The sequence below is a fragment of the Dendropsophus ebraccatus genome, chromosome 14 (genome assembly GCF_027789765.1).
Source record: "Dendropsophus ebraccatus isolate aDenEbr1 chromosome 14, aDenEbr1.pat, whole genome shotgun sequence".
In the NCBI taxonomy this organism is placed as follows: domain Eukaryota; kingdom Metazoa; phylum Chordata; class Amphibia; order Anura; family Hylidae; genus Dendropsophus; species Dendropsophus ebraccatus.
The window spans coordinates 23275014-23292455 of NC_091467.1; the positions used below are offsets into that span (position 1 = coordinate 23275014).

Here is a 17442-nt window from a genome sequence, read left to right on the forward strand (position 1 = left end):
TCTGCTGTTTAGTATAGATAGTGTCATTGTACATTGCGGAGGGTGTGTATCCTGTGTAAACATTCCATTCTATTGCATTGTTTTCTGCTGGCTGGGAATAACACTTACACCAGACAGAAAAAGGTCACATATCAAAAGGAATAATAGGACTAGCCTGTTTGGTATCCACTATCCAAGTATATGATTTTTGTATATATCCTGTGTAAACTTATAGCCTCTTATAGGGGTTGTCTGGGAAATTCTTTTTAGAGTTATCAAAATCCGGGTGAGGATACAGGGATCGCCCCTCCATGATCGCGTCGCTGAGGGGTGTAGGGGGCGATGCGCCCACTAGAGAACCAGGTAACGGCTACAGCAAGTACTTAGATGCAGCTGTGAACTTTAACAGCTGCATCTAAATACTTTATTAGCGGGCACGGCTAATAGCCGCGGTCCCAGGCTGTATATACCACCCGGGATCACGGCAGTTCAGAGGGGGGTCCCCCAAGCAGCACCAGGACGTTCAATAAAGTCCTGGTGCAGCAATGGGTTAAAGTCACTCCTGTAATGCGGTCCCACACTCTACACAGCTGAACATGGAGAAATGCATCATTTATTTTTATTTTTTTTCAAGGGGACATCCAGATGCAAACCAGGGAATCTGCAGTCGAATGCTCTAATACTAAGCTATACCTCACATGGTTGCTAAAAAAACAACAACAACCTCTCGATCTGCCGTCGAATGCTCTACCACTGAGCTATACCCTCTTTTATAACCAGTTTTTTTTTTCTTTTTTTTTTTCTATAGAAACTCTGTGACTAGAGATGTGTGATTAAGTTGGGCATACATGAACCTGATGTCTCGGCCATTGAAAAAGATGGATACAGTCAAAGGAGACCTATGACTGTCATTATAGACTTTTCCAAGCTGCAGACTAAAGCAATCAGTGGCCTCTACCATGCAAAACGAGCATAATGGTCACATGACCTTGCATATCACAGACTCCTTACTGTTTTTTTTAGCATATTCCCCCAATTAATTCGAAAAATAGGACTAATAGGACATAAGTAGGCTTGATCGAACATCGGAAAAAGCTAGGCTTAATCGAATCTAACTATACCCCCAGTGATATATGGGTATGTGTTTGAAATGTTTTCCTCAAAAAATTAGAAGGACATATAATGCATAGTTGTTTCAAGATCTATAAAGTGGCTGCAAACTAAATATTTTTGTAGTAACATAGAAATATACAGTCTTAATTTGTCATTAATACACAGTTTAATGTCTTAGGGCCCTATTCCACAGTAACGATAATCGGCCGGATCGGCCCCATTTGGCCGATTCGGCCAATTATCGTTCGGTGAAATAGAGAGAACGATCAGTCGATGATCGTGTCATCGGCTGATCGTTCATTTAGGGCCAGACCTAAAATCATCGTTCCCCCACCGCGCATCGCTATGGTTGAATAGAGGTGCGCGGTGGGCGACCAACGATTTGAGAAGAAGCAGCAGCATCATACATTACCTGGCTGCAGGTCTTCTTCTCCGCGCTGTCTTCATCCCCGGGTCCCGCGCGCTCTATCTTCTGAATGGCCGGTCAGCTGACAGGCCACACTCAGCCAATCACAGGCCGCGACGGTCCCGGTCTGTGATTGGCTGAGCGCTCCGTCAACCGGCCATTCAGAAGATAGAGCGCGGGGGACCCGGGGAGAAGACGGAGCGGAGGACAAGCCCTGCAGCCAGGTAATGTATTGCTGCAAGGGCTGCACGGACATTGGTAACGATGTCCCTGCAGCCCTCGCTCAACGATCATCGGCCCGTGGAATAGGCCCAGTAAACGAGCGGCGATCTAGCAAATCGTCGCTCGTTTACATCATTGATCGGGCCCTCCTCAGCCCGTGAAATAGGACCCTTACACAAGGACAGAATAATAAAACTTCTAGAGTAGATTGCTGCAGGGCACAAATAGTCAGAAAACATAACATCATAGATAGCGCCAACGATGAAGATAACTAAAATGTAGCCAACAGTTCATATGATGATAATTCTGTAAAAAACCCTATGTTATCAGATCTCAGAAAGACCCCCGTAATGTAATACAGACCCCGTTATGTAACCAGACCTCAGAGAAACCTCAATAATGTAATACAGACCTCGTTATGTAACCAGACCCCAGACAGACCCCCATAATGTAATACAGACCCCGTTATGTAACCAGACCCAAGACAGACCCCCATAATGTAATACAGACCCCGTTATGTAACCAGACCCCAGACAGACCCCCATAATGTAATACAGACCCCATTATGTAACCAGACTTCAGACAGACCCCCATAATGTAATACAGACCCCATTATGTAACCAGACTTCAGACAGACCCCCATAATGTAATACAGACCCCGTTATGTAATCAGACCTCAGACAGATCCCCATAATGTAATACAGACCACCATAATGTAATACAGACCCTATTATGTAATTAGACCCCAGACAGACCCCCATAATGTAATACAAACCCTCAAAATGTATTACAGGCTCTCATAATTTAATACTGACCCCAGAAAGACCCCGTTAATGTAATACAGACCTCATTATGTTACCAGACCACCATAATGTAATACAGACCCTGTTATGTAACCAGACCTCAGACAAAACCCCATGATGTAATGCAAACCCTATTATGTAATCAGGCCTCAGACAGACCCCCATAATGTAATACAGACTCTCAAAATGTAATAATTACCCCAGACAGACCCCCATAATGTAATAAATGACCCTAAAATGGAATATGGACTCCCATAATGTAATAAATGACCACAGTCAGACCTCTATAATATAATTTAGACCCCAGACTCCATAATATAATACAGACCCCAGAATGTAATAATGCCCTCACAAACCCCTATAATGTAACACAGACAGACAGACCCCCATGTAATGAGACATCCCTATAATCAATGTTCCCTCTAAGCTTCAGCCACAGCTGAGCAGAATGGCAAGAGAGCTGTGCAATGGTCAGGCAAAGTTGGGCAAATCAAAAACTTGACACAGGCTGACACTATGTGACCCTTATAGTATATGTCCCCTCTGCCTCCTTATAGATGGTCCCTCTGTGTATTCCCTCTTATAGATGGCTCCTGTATTGTCCCCTCTATAGATGTCCCCCTGTATTGTCCCCCTCATAGATGGCCCCCTGTGTTTTCTCCCTTATTGATGGCCCCTTTTGATGCCCCCCTTATAGATGGCCCATGTGTTGTCCCTTTGCAGATGGCCCATGTATTGTTCCCCTTATAGATGGCTCCTATATTTTCCCCCTTAAAAATGCCCCCTTATGTTGTCCCATGTATAGATGCCCCCTCCCTGTGTTGTCCCCCTTATAGATGCCCCTTGTGTTGGCCCCCCCTTATGTTCTCTCCCCCTGTGTTATCCCCCTTATAGATGTTCCCCCTTATACATGCCCCCCCTAATATACCCCTTATAGATTCCCCCGTAATTTCCCCCTTATACATGCCCCCCTAATATCCCTCTTATACATGCACCCCTAATAACCCCCTTATAGATGTTGCCCCTTATTCATGCCCCCCTGTTATCACTCTTATAGATGCCCCCCCTAATATACCCCTATACCTGCCCCCCTAATATCCCCCTTATAGATGGTCCCCCTTATACATGCCCCCCTGTTATCCCCCTTATAGGTGGTCCCCCTAATATCCCCCTTATACATGCCCCCCCTGTTATCCCCCTTATAGATGGTCCCCCTAATATCCCCCTTATAGATGGTGTAACCGGATGGGTTCATTTCAGAAAATTAAAGTGTCTTATTGATGTAATGAGAAGGAATGTATTATTTTAATGTCTTGTGTGTATATATATATATATATATATATATGTATATATATTTATTCGTATGGCTATGTGTGTAGAAGTCATTGTAGTTGTGTGTGTGTATGTATACTGTCACACCTATGTCAACTGTCCAGCCATATACCTTCACAATAGTGTAAACATTGGAGGATACAGTTGTTTGTTGCTATTGTTGTATGGCTGAAAGAACCTTATAGCTGTAATTGTAAAACTGGGTCCCCATTGTGCTTGGTAAATATGTACAAGGCCGGAGAAACATCAGATAACTTCCATTCATGGTCATCAGTGGTCTACATAGACATACAAGCACATCACCCCCACCCAAACTTACTATAAAGGTCGGGGTATGTTGCTTCGAGCGAGCCTCAGCTGGGACCATGGATGGAAGGTGCCCAGCACCCTGGTGGTCATCGAGGGAAATGGGCGTATATTAGACCATAATATACAAAGGGGCTCCCCATTTCATTGTGGATAAAACAACTATGCATCTGTACCATCTGTAACTACAGCTAAGTATTGTTCTTTGTATTAAATACCTTATTTTTCTATAATTCTGTGTGGTTATAGCCTTCTCCGACTATTATCAAAAGCAACCGGCTACATAATGGTGTCAGAAGTGGGATAATAGTCATAGAATTGCTATAACTGTTTAATAGAATATAATGTATGTGTTAGCTGAGATGTGTAGTTGTGGGGTAGATGACAAAGCGAGTCCAGTCCCCTGGTGGGTGTGTAGTTCGCGACCCTGGGCACCCAGCACTCGAGGTGGTGACACCATTTCAGCTGACAGACCCCAGTCGGCTGGTGGTGCATCTTGTTATGTCTCTTGAATGGCAGAAGACCGCAGCAGATGTGGGATGGATCTGTCTGCTGGTGCGAATTGAGAGAGACATAAAAGAAAAAGAAGTGAAGCAAGTGGGCTTCATGGATGTGGAGATTGTAGGGTGGGAGCAGGCTCCTCACAAGGTTTTGGCCAATGAGTGGTCGCAGTGTGTTGTTTTATAGGTTTGAAGTAAGTGTTTGAGTGAGTTAAGTGTTTGAGTTAAGTGTTTGAGAGATGTGAAACCTATAGTAATGTGTTTGCAAAGAGTATGAGTAGAAGTTGTGTGTTATTGGCAGGTAAGAATGGATGTTATTGTTTTACCGGTGTTGGAACAATTAATGTGTAGAAGGTAACGGTGTGATAGTGAAAAGCGTAACTTCCAGCCATAAATGAAGGCTTGTATATGTTTTTATAATGACGTTGTATGTGTTTTTACACTGCAGAAAAGTTTCTCTCTGTACCTGGGAGAGCAGAGTGAGAAGCAGCTTGTCAGTAAGAAAACAATAGAAGGTCTGGAGCTCACAGGAGGTTTAATCTCATAGTAATTGATAAATGACAATATGTAGCTCTGCTGCGGCAGGAAGGTTTTTTTTTTTGTGACTTCTCTGGAAAGATTAGTTGAGGACTCTCTGTTTGTCATTTGAAGATTTTGTGTCTGAGAGCTATAAACGTAATCTCTGTGCAAAGTGTTGTACTCTGTCCATTGTTTTAGTGTTTGTATTTTCTGTTTGTGGACCAGTCAGATAGACGATAATCTGATGGCATCTGATGACTTCATGGGATTATGTAATCTATGATATAACTAATATGTCTGTGTTTTATTTGCAGGTTCTTGAAGGAGTATTGCTATACAGTATATAGTATGTGTATAACTTGTAATATAATGGATCCATTTAAATTGGTAAATGTAAATTGGGGTATAGAAAGAGAAAAATCCACGTGGTGATATTGATTACACTTTGTAAGATTTGAAAAATAACCATGAGTTTTGTTTATTTCCACAGCTGTAGGAAAGTTTTGCCCTTATGAAAAGTTTTGTTTTTTCACAGTTTGGCAGGAAGGATGGACACCGAGAACTTCAACTGTGTGAAAATGCCATTAATTGTCCATTTATATTTTATGATTTGCACATGAAAGAGACATTTTTTGATATGGTTAACCACAATTTTGTAGGCATTTCATGAAGCTATTTAATTTTTTTTAAGGAGCTCCTTGTTTTGTTTTATTTTTAACATTTCTTTTGTGTGAATTATATGTTATGAATGAATGGGCCCATGTGTGTTTTATGTTTGTACATGTCTGTATTGTTATATGTTTTGTCTGTCTTGTGATACCACAAGAAGGTTAGTAGGCTTTTATGGTCCCAAGGTTGCAGACGACTGACCTGAAGTATGACAGTACAAAGCCCTGGACTAAGGGGGTGGTGACAAATGACATAGAAAGGTGGGAGGAGAAAGGTGGGATAAGAAAGGAAGAGTGACAGCTCCTTATGTTTGGAAATACCAGCCCTTTGTCCCTCCTAAAGACCTCATTGTCACTTGAAACCCTGAGAGGGAAATAAGATTGAGAAGTCTGAATTGTCTTCAGATGCCTACTTGGTGCTATATAAGTGGTGTATCTGAATGCTGAATTGAATATATTTCACTGAAATTGGTTTTGGGATAAAAATTAATCAATATTGAAGTAATAAACTGAATGAGTTCAGAACGTTCAAGATTGTTTACAAACAAAACAATAAGGGTGGGTGAATTGTGTTGGGAAAATGCAAATATGTATGGGTAACCATTAGTGAGAAAATGCCTGCATTGGATATAGCTATATATGTATGTGTGTATATATATATCTCCAATACAGGATGATGGGTTTGCTTTACATGGGATGCATATTAAAGGATATGTGTGTATACTCTTGATTTGTTTATTCATCCAATAGACTGAAGCCAGATACTATATGTTTAGTTTGTATGCTTGAAATTTAAGAATGTTGTTTGACGATAAACATGTTGGTAATGGGATTAGGTAGATCGCCATTGTTACATGTCCTTGCTATCAACAGAAACACTTTCCTGGGCAGAGATTTGATTTGTTGTTTTTTTTTCCCTAAGAAAGACATTTGGATTTTTATTTTTAAGTTCTCCATTTGATGAAGGAATGAGTGACCACCATGAAAATGCACAGGACTTTATACAGAGTTTACAGAGACTTCGCAAATGACCTTCTGTTCTCATGTGACTGAGTCTAAAGCCACCATGTTTCCTATCTGCTGTGGATTTGTTGATTCATTCCTATTTGGATATTGACCCCTCTTAAAACTCAGCAAGTGCAGAGAGCCTGAAGAGCTGACATCCAGAGATCTACAGTGTCTTCAAGGTGCCAAGATGATGCACGAGTGAAGGAAGACCATGTACCTGGAACAACACTGCTAAAGGGGCTCTACAGTCTGCACCTCCAGCCATACCTGCAACCCCCTGATCCATCACCAGAGATACATAGGGGGAGGGGAGGAATGAGACAGACTTCTGAACATGTAAAGAGTGGGGGCAGATGCCTACTGAGGGTCTGTCCTTTGGCCAACCATGGAAGTAATGAAGTTACCTGAGCAATAGGCGCCTGTGGCGAGGGCACAATAATCCCCTTGCTTCCCTGCACCTGAGATTGGGGTCTAAGAAGATCAGAAGAAAGAAAATTCCCACCAGAATGGATATTGTATTTTGTATCACTGGACATTTGATTTTTCTTTTTTTTGGTTTTAAGCCCAGCTGTGACCGCACCAGTTTCTGTTTGTAGCAACCGACCAATGTAAGAGAAAATAGGAAGTGAGCAATCACATGGTTAAATGAGGATGATATCAGAAGAATGTGTAAATGGCGTCACAAATAATGTTTTGTAACTTCCTTACATCACATCAATAAGACAAGGGGTGGAGTGTAACCGGATGGGTTCATTTCAGAAAATTAAAGTGTCTTATTGATGTAATGAGAAGGAATGTATTATTTTAATGTCTTGTGTGTGTATATATATATATATATATATATATATATATATATATATATGTATATATATTTATTCGTATGGCTATGTGTGTAGAAGTCATTGTAGTTGTGTGTGTGTATGTATACTGTCACACCTATGTCAACTGTCCAGCCATATACCTTCACAATAGTGTAAACATTGGAGGATACAGTTGTTTGTTGCTATTGTTGTATGGCTGAAAGAACCTTATAGCTGTAATTGTAAAACTGGGTCCCCATTGTGCTTGGTAAATATGTACAAGGCCGGAGAAACATCAGATAACTTCCATTCATGGTCATCAGTGGTCTACATAGACATACAAGCACATCACCCCCACCCAAACTTACTATAAAGGTCGGGGGTATGTAGCTTCGAGCCAGCCTCAGCTGGGACCATGGATGGAAGGTGCCCAGCACCCTGGTGGTCATCGAGGGAAATGGGCGTATATTAGACCATAATATACAAAGGGGCTCCCCATTTCATTGTGGATAAAACAACTATGCATCTGTACCATCTGTAACTACAGCTAAGTATTGTTCTTTGTATTAAATACCTTATTTTTCTATAATTCTGTGTGGTTATAGCCTTCTCCGACTATTATCAAAAGCAACCGGCTACAGATGGTTCCCCTAAAAATCCCCCTTATACATGCCCCCTGTTATCCCCCTTATAGATGGTCCCCCTAATAATCCACCTTATACATGCCCCCCTAATATTCCCCTTATAGATGGTCCCCCTAATAATCCCCCTTATACATGCCCACTCCCCCAGATCCCAGATCCTGTCTCAGTTCTGTAATCCGGCCTATACCATCATGATGGTCACATGACTTGGGCCTACCACACGTCAGATTCTCTGTATGAGTGGTAGTATGTGATCTCTGCAGTTCCTCCAGCTGGCTATGAGTGTTATTACTATAAATAACTTTTTACAGCATATTCCTTAATTTTGAAAAACAGGACTTACAAGGGGGCACCCGGATTTGAACCAGGGACCTCTCGATCTGCAGTCGAATGCTCTACCACTGAGCTATACCCCCTCTGCTGTTTAGTATAGATAGTGTCATTGTACATTGCGGAGGGTGTGTATCCTGTGTAAACCTTCCATTCTATTGCATTGTTTTCTGCTGGCTGGGAATAACACTTACACCAAACAGAAAAAGGTCACATATCAAAAGGAATAATAGGACTAGTCTGTTTGGTATCTACTATCCAAGTATACCATAAGCTTCTTTTATATATCCTGTGTAAACTTATAGCCTCTTATAGGGGTTGCCTGGGAAATTCTTTTTAGAGTTATTAACCCTTAGGGGACAAAGCCAATTTTCATTTTCGCGATTTCATTTTTTTTTCCTCCTTCTGTATATAAGGCCATAGCACTTGCATTTTTCCACCTAGAGACCCAGATGACCCCTTATTTTTTGCACCACTAATTGTACTTTGCGATGGCAGATGTCATTTTTTGCCTAAAATATGTTGTGAAACGAGAAAAAATTTATATGTGTGGTGAAATAATAAAAAAAAACACACACACAATTTTTATATGGGGGTGGGGGGGTGGGGTGTTTTTACACTGTTCGCCCTGGAGTGAAACTGACTTGTTATAAATGTTCCTCAAGTTGTTACGATTACAATGATATGTAACTTGTATAACATTTATTTTATTTGACGGCTTTTAAAAAATTAAAACCTTTAAAAAAAATATATGTTCCTTAAAATCGCTCCATTCCCATACTTTTAGCGCTTTTATCCTTTGGTCTATGGGGCTGTGTGAGGTGTAATTTTTTTGCACCTTGATGTGTACTTTCTATCATATGCGACTTTTTGATCGCTTTTTATTACAATTTTTTGAGATTTGATGCGACCAAAATTTTACAATTTTGCACTTTGGAATTTTTTTTATGCTAACGCTGTTTACCGTGTGAGATCAGAAATGTGATAATTTAATAGTTTAGGCGATTTAATATTCAATATTAATATTAAATATTAAATTAAGTATAGATATACTGCATACGGTGCCACGCTCTGATTATGCGCTTGCACGGTCGGTCCTCGGTCTCCATGGTTTGGTGGATGTCTGGCGCATCCTTCATCCTAAGGATAAGGACTTTACACATTATTCAGATGCACATCGCACCTATGGCAGACTGGATATGTTTTTTATTGCTCAGTTTGCCTTAACGTTTAATCCCACGGCCTCAATAGGCACTGCCTTATGGTCCGATCACTCTCCTATTTTTCTGTCATTTTCTTTGCCGGGGTTGGTGCCTAGGGAATGGTCGTGGAGATTGAATGAATCGCTCCTCAAAGACGTGGTGTGTAAAGCGGCTGTTACTCAGACAATAACTGATTTCATTCATGACCACGCTGACGATGACACTGCCCTACCTATGCAATGGGAGGCCTTGAAGTGTGTTGTCAGGGGAACCCTGATTCAGCAGGGGGCTAGGATCAAAAAGGACAAAGGTACTAAAATTGTTAACTTAGCAGGTAAAGTTGAGGCTCTCTCCAGAGCGCATAAACAAAATGCCACCGACGAAGCTCTGACGGCATTAACGCTGGCTAGGGAACAATTGAAGGACCTCCTCAACAAGTCTTCCTCCTCCCAGCAGGAGCGCTATCGCAGCTATCTTTATGAGCATGCCAACAAGAGTGGCAGAACGCTGGCTAGACTGATCCATCCAAGGACGCAGGTTACGCACATTCCAAGCCTCCTTGACCACACTGGTGCTGCCATACACAATCCCAGAGAGATACTGTATCTGATCTCTTTCGCTCCTATTTCTCATCTCTGTATAACATTAAAGGGCGCTACTCGGAGATGCCGGCAAAGGACTTGGAGTCTAGGATATCTGCGTACCTGTCAGACACGAAGCTGCCTAGTGTGTCTGCGGAGGCGGTCGAGGACTTGGAGTCTTCTTTCACTGAAAGTGAGCTCAGAGGTGCCATTGCTGACGCAAAGGGTGGAAAAAGTCCGGGACCGGACGGCTTCACCGTTTGCTTTTTCAAAACATTTCGGGATCTGTTACTGCCAATTATGACTAGGTGCTTCAATAGTATCTCAGCAACATGCCCCTTTCCCCGCCAGTCGTTGGAGGCGCATGTGGTGGTTCTGCCCAAACCGGGCCGGGATCCTAAATACTGTAAAAATTACCGTCCCATTTCACTCATTAACTGTGACCTCAAACTTTACTCTAAGATGCTAGCCAATCGCTTGAGTCTTCACATCCCCCAACTCATTCATGCCGACCAAGTGGTATTTGTTCCGGGCAGAGAGGCAAGGGACAATACGCTAAGGACTCTCACTTTGATGTCTTGGGCCAGCCGTACGGGGTCCCCTCTGTGCCTACTTTCCATCGATGCAGAGAAGGCTTTTGATAGGGTGCATTGGGGATTCCTGCGGATGGTCCTGCGGGGAGTGGGATTCGGGCCGCTTTTGGTGGACAGAATAATGGCGTTGTACTCTAATCCCTCAGCTCGAGTGCGGGCTAATGGTTTATTATCTAGCTCTTTTGAGATCCACAACGGTACGCGTCAAGGTTGTCCCTTGTCTCCCATGCTTTATATTCTATCAATGGAACACTTGGCAGTAGCCCTCAGGCATAATCCTACGATCCAGGGTGTTGTGATTGGTCAGGACCACCACAAGCTTGCATTATATGCAGACGATCTCCTGCTCTATATTTCATCCCCCACTACGTCACTCCCTTCTATTCTACAGGAGTTCCAGAGATTTGGCGACCTCAGTAATTTTAAGGTAAACTTGACTAAAACTGAGGGGCTTAATATTTCCATTCCTCGAGCTGTGTTTGATATGGTTAGAGCTTCCTTCCCTTTCCAGTGGCACACAGATTTTATTGTTTACTTGGGAATTAAGCTCCCGCCGGTCCTTAGCTCCCTTTTTGATCTGAACTATACGCCCGTGCTGAACAGGGTCCTCTCAGATATGACATCTTACTTCCTGAAGCCGACTTCGTGGTTTGGAAGGATGGCCATTGTGAAAATGGATATTCTTCCCAAGCTACTGTATATTTTCCAAACTGTCCCTATCGTGGTCCCGGTTGCCTTCTTTAGGACTCTGCGCAGGGCTATCTCCAAATTTATCTGGGGAAACAACAAACCCAGGATTGCATACTCCACTCTAAGGGCCCTATTCCACGGGAAGATTATCGTTCAGATTATCGTTAAATCGTTCGAATCTGAACGATAATCGTTCGGTTGAAATGCAGTTAACGATTAACGACCGAACGAGAAATCGTTGATCGTTTAATAAGACCTGGACCTATTTTTATCGTTGCTCGTTCGCAAATCGTTCGCATTGAATAAGACATCGTTCGGTCGTTCTCAATAGATACGAACGCAATAGCGAATAAATAGCGAAGAGAAACGATCGCAATTACGATCATAAGTAACGATTATCGTTCCATGGAAATGAGTGAACGTTTTCAGGTCTTTCGCAATAGCGGTCGTTTGAGATCGTTAATCGTTAACGATTATCCAAACGATAATCGTCCCGTGGAATAGGGCCCTTACTCAATCTCGGTTTATGGGTGGCATGGGATTGCCTGATCCACGTCTCTATCACGAGGCAGCTGTCCTGCGCGGAGTCCTGGATTGGGTACACTGCAGGGGCTCTAAGAGGTGGGTGGACCTGGACTTCTCGATTTGCCCGATTGCGCCCTCTCTTCTGCCATGGATCACTTCAGGGGATCGCCAGTCCCTGTCATGCCTTCCATTCTTTGTCCCACATGTGTTGTGCGTTTGGGATAAGTGGGTCACAAAACATGGATTGTCAGCGGTTCCGGGACCGCTCTTCCCGATACTACAAAACCCATCATTCCAGCCAGGCTTGCAGACGCATGGATTTCTTCTGTGGGAGAGGTCCGCTCGCCCTAGAGTCCGGGACTGTATGACCGATGATGGGCAGTTAGCCTCGTTCGTACGGGCTCTTTTTCCTAGGGGTTCATACACCCCTATACTCACAGATTTTGACAACTTACTTGGCTGTTTCCACTTCTGCTATCTCACATTGCATATCCGTGCTGTATCAGATCTTGGTTAGTATTGCTAACCCTGACAGAGCTCCTTTCTTTGATAAATGGGAACGCGATTTGGGTGTTCCTTGGGACGGTCAGTCTCTCCAGAAAACCTGTGAACTTTCTCATGGCATTTCCATGGCCGCTAAGGCAAAGGAGAAGAATTACAAAATCCTTTCGCGGTGGTATTACTGCCCAGTCTCCTTACATACAATGTTCCCTGAGGTGTCCGACAGGTGTTGGCGATGCCTTACTGAGGCTGGTGACATGATGCATATCTGGTGGGCCTGCCCGGGCATCCGAGAATTTTGGGACAAGATCATTGTCATTTATAATGCGTATTCTGGAAAGACTGTCGTCAACTCCCCACAACTGACCCTGCTCTCGCAGATTCCAGGTTCTCTCGCTACAGCTAAAAAAGGGATTTTGAAACATTTTCTAACTGCGGCTAAAATGGTTATCCCCCGACATTGGAAAACACCCGTCATACCCTCAATAGCAGAGTGGGCAGAATTGGGAATTGGGCAGAATGGAAGAGTTGATAGCAGAAGCTCATGAGCAGTCTGACAAATTTGATAAAGTGTGGTTTCCATGGCGTTTGTTCATGGACTCAGAGGCCTTCCCCGCTCTTATTCATTAGTGGTGGGAATCTCCTGATATAATAGATCTATACTAGTGGCTATGCATGGTTTTGGCGGCTGTCCCCCGTCTGTCTCCTCGCCTCTTTCCTGATCTTTTCTTTTTCTCTCTTTTCCTTTCTCCTCTTTTCCTTCCTGAATTTTGCATCACTCTTATTGGGATTAGCATTTGGTTTCAGTGGCGCTACCGCGTTGGTGGTGCTTATGTTTAGAAATGTTAACATTATGTTGATCTTTCTCCTGTCCCTTTTATACATATATAAAATGAGTGACACCATGCGACTTGCAGGTCGCCCTGTACCAATATTTGCTGGTTTTGTATTTACTGTATGCTGTGTGGTTGTCAATAAAATCAGATTACACATAGATATACTGCATAGATCCATGAGATAGACACTCTATTGCGATCCACCCACTAGGCCACCAGGGAACGGCTACGGCAAGTACTTAGATGCAGCTGTGAACTTTGACAGCTGCATCTAAATACTTAATTAACGGGCACGGCGATCGGACCGTGCCCGCTAATAGCCACGGTCCCGGGCTGTATATACCACCCGGGATCACGGAAGTTGAGAGCGGGGTCCCCCTAGCAGCACCAGGACGTTCAATAACGTTCTGGTGCAGCTATGGGTTAAAGTCACTCCTGTAATGCGGTCCCACACTCTACACAGCTGAACATGGAGAAATGCATCATTTATTTATTTTTTATTTCAAGGGGACATCCAGATGCAAACCAGGGAATCTGCAGTCTCTAATACTGAGCTATACCCCACATGGTTGCTTAAAAGAATCAAAAACAAAACACCTTACTACAATATATTGACTCTATAGGCTGTCACTTAAAGTGAATGAAATGTAGTATCACATGTAAGGGACCAGATAATACACTGCTGTTTTAAGATGCAAGTGGCTTGTTACCCTCCAAGAATACTGGGGTAATTAGCAATCTGCAAGTGTAAATGTCACCTACAGACACACTATTATATTTGATGTTTTTTATATGCTTTATTGAGTAGAATGAGAAAAAGGTCACTTTTAAGGGGGCACCCGGATTTGAACCAGGGACCTCTCGATCTGCAGTCGAATGCTCTACCACTGAGCTATACCCCCATGGCCAAAATGTTTTCTTTTCTTTTCTTTTCTCCTCTACAAAACTTTTCGGAAACTTTTGGGAGAAAAAATCCTTATCTCTTTGTTTCTCTATAGCTGTGGGGTGGAACCTTGGCCCTCCAGCTGTTGCAAAACTACAATTCCCTCCCTCCATTCAGGTCACATGCATGCCCGGCCAAGCCAGCTGTACATTGGGGGAAAATCAGGGGTCAAGAGAGAAGACTGTCGGTTGAAGAAACGGTCAACCAACAGGTTAATGTGTATAGCCTGTCTTAACCATCAACTATCATGTGTATGGCTATTTATATAAAACCCAAACCATGTGTACAACAGTTTGCATCTCATCTTTAGATAACAAAAGGCTCTTCTGTCATTGTGCCAAACCCAGGGGTCTTCCTATAAATCAATCTCCTGCTCAAGGTGGGTTGTCATCAGCTCCATGACCCTTGTTAGTGCTCACCATCCATAGCCCCCTCCTAAACACACCGCCTTATGCAATTCTCTCAGGCTCCACGCCAGCTCCTCTGGTACAGATATCTGCTCTGTTCTCCAGATGTTATCATGTCCACAACTATTTGCTGAGATCCCACCTTGGCCCTGTTATATAAGATGATGAGGGGAAGAAAATATATATTTCTATTCCCATTAGTGACCTTGACTAATAAGAATTTTCCTTTCAGGCTTAAAGGGGTTATCCAGTCTTCAAAAATTGATGACCTATCCTTAAAGGGGTTGTCCGGCGATAAAAAATTATTCACAGAATAACACACATTACAAAGTTATACAACTTTGTAATGTATGTTATGTCTGTGAATGGCCCCCTTCCCCGTGTTTCCCCCCACCCACGCTAGACCCGGAAGTGTGGTGCATTATACTCACCGCATCTCGTGTCGTCCACGGTCTCCGATCCTCAGCAGTGACGTCTTCTTCGGGAGGCCGGCGGATCTTCCCGAGTGCCAGCCGCCCTCTGCAGCGTCATCCGAAGCTCAGCCGCGATTGGCTGAGCATAACTGTGCTCAGCCAATCGCGGCTGAGCAGCTGATGACGTGGCCGCGTCATCAGCCGCGATTGGCTGAGCACAGTTATGCTCAGCCAATCGCGGCTGAGCTTCGGATGACGTTGCAGAGGGCGGCTGGCACTCGGGAAGATCCGCCGGCCTCCCGAAGAAGACGTCACTGCTGAGGATCGGAGACCGTGGACGACACGAGATGCAGTGAGTATAATGCACCACACTTCCGGGTCTAGCGTGGGTGGGGGGAAACACGGGGAAGGGGGCCATTCACAGACATAACATACATTACAAAGTTGTATAACTTTGTAATGTGTGTTATTCTGTGAATAATTTTTTATCGCCGGACAACCCCTTTAAAGGCCCTATTCCACTGAACGATTATCGTCCGTATTCGGCCGATAATCGTCCCGTGGAATAGAGTGCAACGATCAGCCGACATCGTTCATGTTGGCTGATCATTGCAGTCGCTTGTTTTTCAACATGTTGAAAAACAAGCGACTGATATAGCAGCGATCTGCTGCCGTCGCTCCGTTGAATAGGAGCGTCGGCAGAAGACGCTGCTATATCCTATGGGCTGCCCGGACGATCTAGCGGTCACCCGGGCAGCCCCCCGCACCTCCCCCTCCCGCACTCCCCCGCCCGCTGCAGCCACGCTGAATAGTGACGGCAGCGAGCGGGGAACGAGGAGCAAACGAGCGCTCATTTGCTCCTCTGACGACCCGTGTAATAGGCCCTTAAGGCCCTATCCCATGGGCCGACTGATAGGAGCAAACAAGCGCTATTAGCGTTCATTTGCTCCTCGTTCCCTGCTCGCTGCTGCCGCTATTCCGCCCGGGTGAGCCTGGGGGGGAGATCGCTAATCGTCCGGACAGCCCATAGGATACAGCAGCATCTGCTGCCGATGCTCCTATTTCACAAGGCGACGGCAGCAGATCATTGCTGTATCAGTCGTTTGTTTTTCAACATGTTGAAAAACAAACGACATGAACGATCAGCCGACATGAACGATGTCGGCTGATAGTTGCTATCAATTCCACAGGACAATTATCAGCCGTAGCGGCCGATAATCGTTTCGTGGAATAGGGCCTTTAGTCTGGCTCCTGGTACTTCTGATCACCCACTGTGGGTTCCTCAACTCGCATCTACGCTGGTCCCATAAGCTTTGTTCTGTGGTTTGGCAGATTCCGCCGTCCATCCCAAGAATGAGTGGGTTAATTCTTTGACAGATGGCGGAATAGGCCAAACCATAGAATGAAACCTATTGGACCAGCGGAGATGCACACGGCCGAGCTGCAAAATCTGTGGCGGGTGATTCGCTGGGATTTCATAGTGGGACATACCCTTCAAGTAAGTGTCTTGACACTGTGATGTTGCATGATTTTATATATATATATATGTATAGCATGACATATAAACAATGTGAAATGGCTGGCTCCCTGCATAAAAAACTTCATCCTCCCCTAAATTTAACATGGGCTGATTATTGGGCAAGTGCCCCTAGGTGAAATTGGGCAAGAGATGAGCAAGACAAACTTCAAATGTAAACATGAATATCAATGCAGAAATAAACCAATGAAAATTGAGTACTATTTACACTATAACGCCATGTTCCTACTGCGTAATTACTACTGAACTTACATAGTGGTACTTTCTAAGGAGTACCGACCGGAGTATATACACATAGTATACACTCTGGCCAGGATCCCTAACGGCGCAGTAGGAAACTGACATGTCAGTTTTCTGCAGCTGCTATTCATTGAATATCGGGCGCAGAAAACCCAGTCAGTTCACACAATGGAGCGCAGCGGGGAATTTTGATGGAGACGCGAAGAGATGCGCCAGCATTCAGAATTCAGCAGCGGTAAAGATCATCAGTACCGGCCGAGTCACGGAACGGCTGATGTCATACAAAGTGGGAACATAGCCCAAATTGGAATATGTCTGCAGCTTTAACTTTTCCGTTAATCATT

The 17442-nt window shown here is 43.9% G+C and overlaps 2 non-coding genes across 2 annotated transcripts; both read right to left on the reverse strand.

Moving 5' to 3' along the window:
* Nucleotides 1-8644: 8644 nt before the first annotated feature.
* On the reverse strand, nucleotides 8645-8716 carry TRNAC-GCA (transfer RNA cysteine (anticodon GCA)). The gene has a single exon. It is a non-coding gene; the product is annotated as a tRNA-Cys (tRNA).
* A 5672-nt stretch (nucleotides 8717-14388) lies between these two features.
* Nucleotides 14389-14460, reverse strand: TRNAC-GCA (transfer RNA cysteine (anticodon GCA)). The gene has a single exon. It is a non-coding gene; the product is annotated as a tRNA-Cys (tRNA).
* Nucleotides 14461-17442: the final 2982 nt, after the last annotated feature.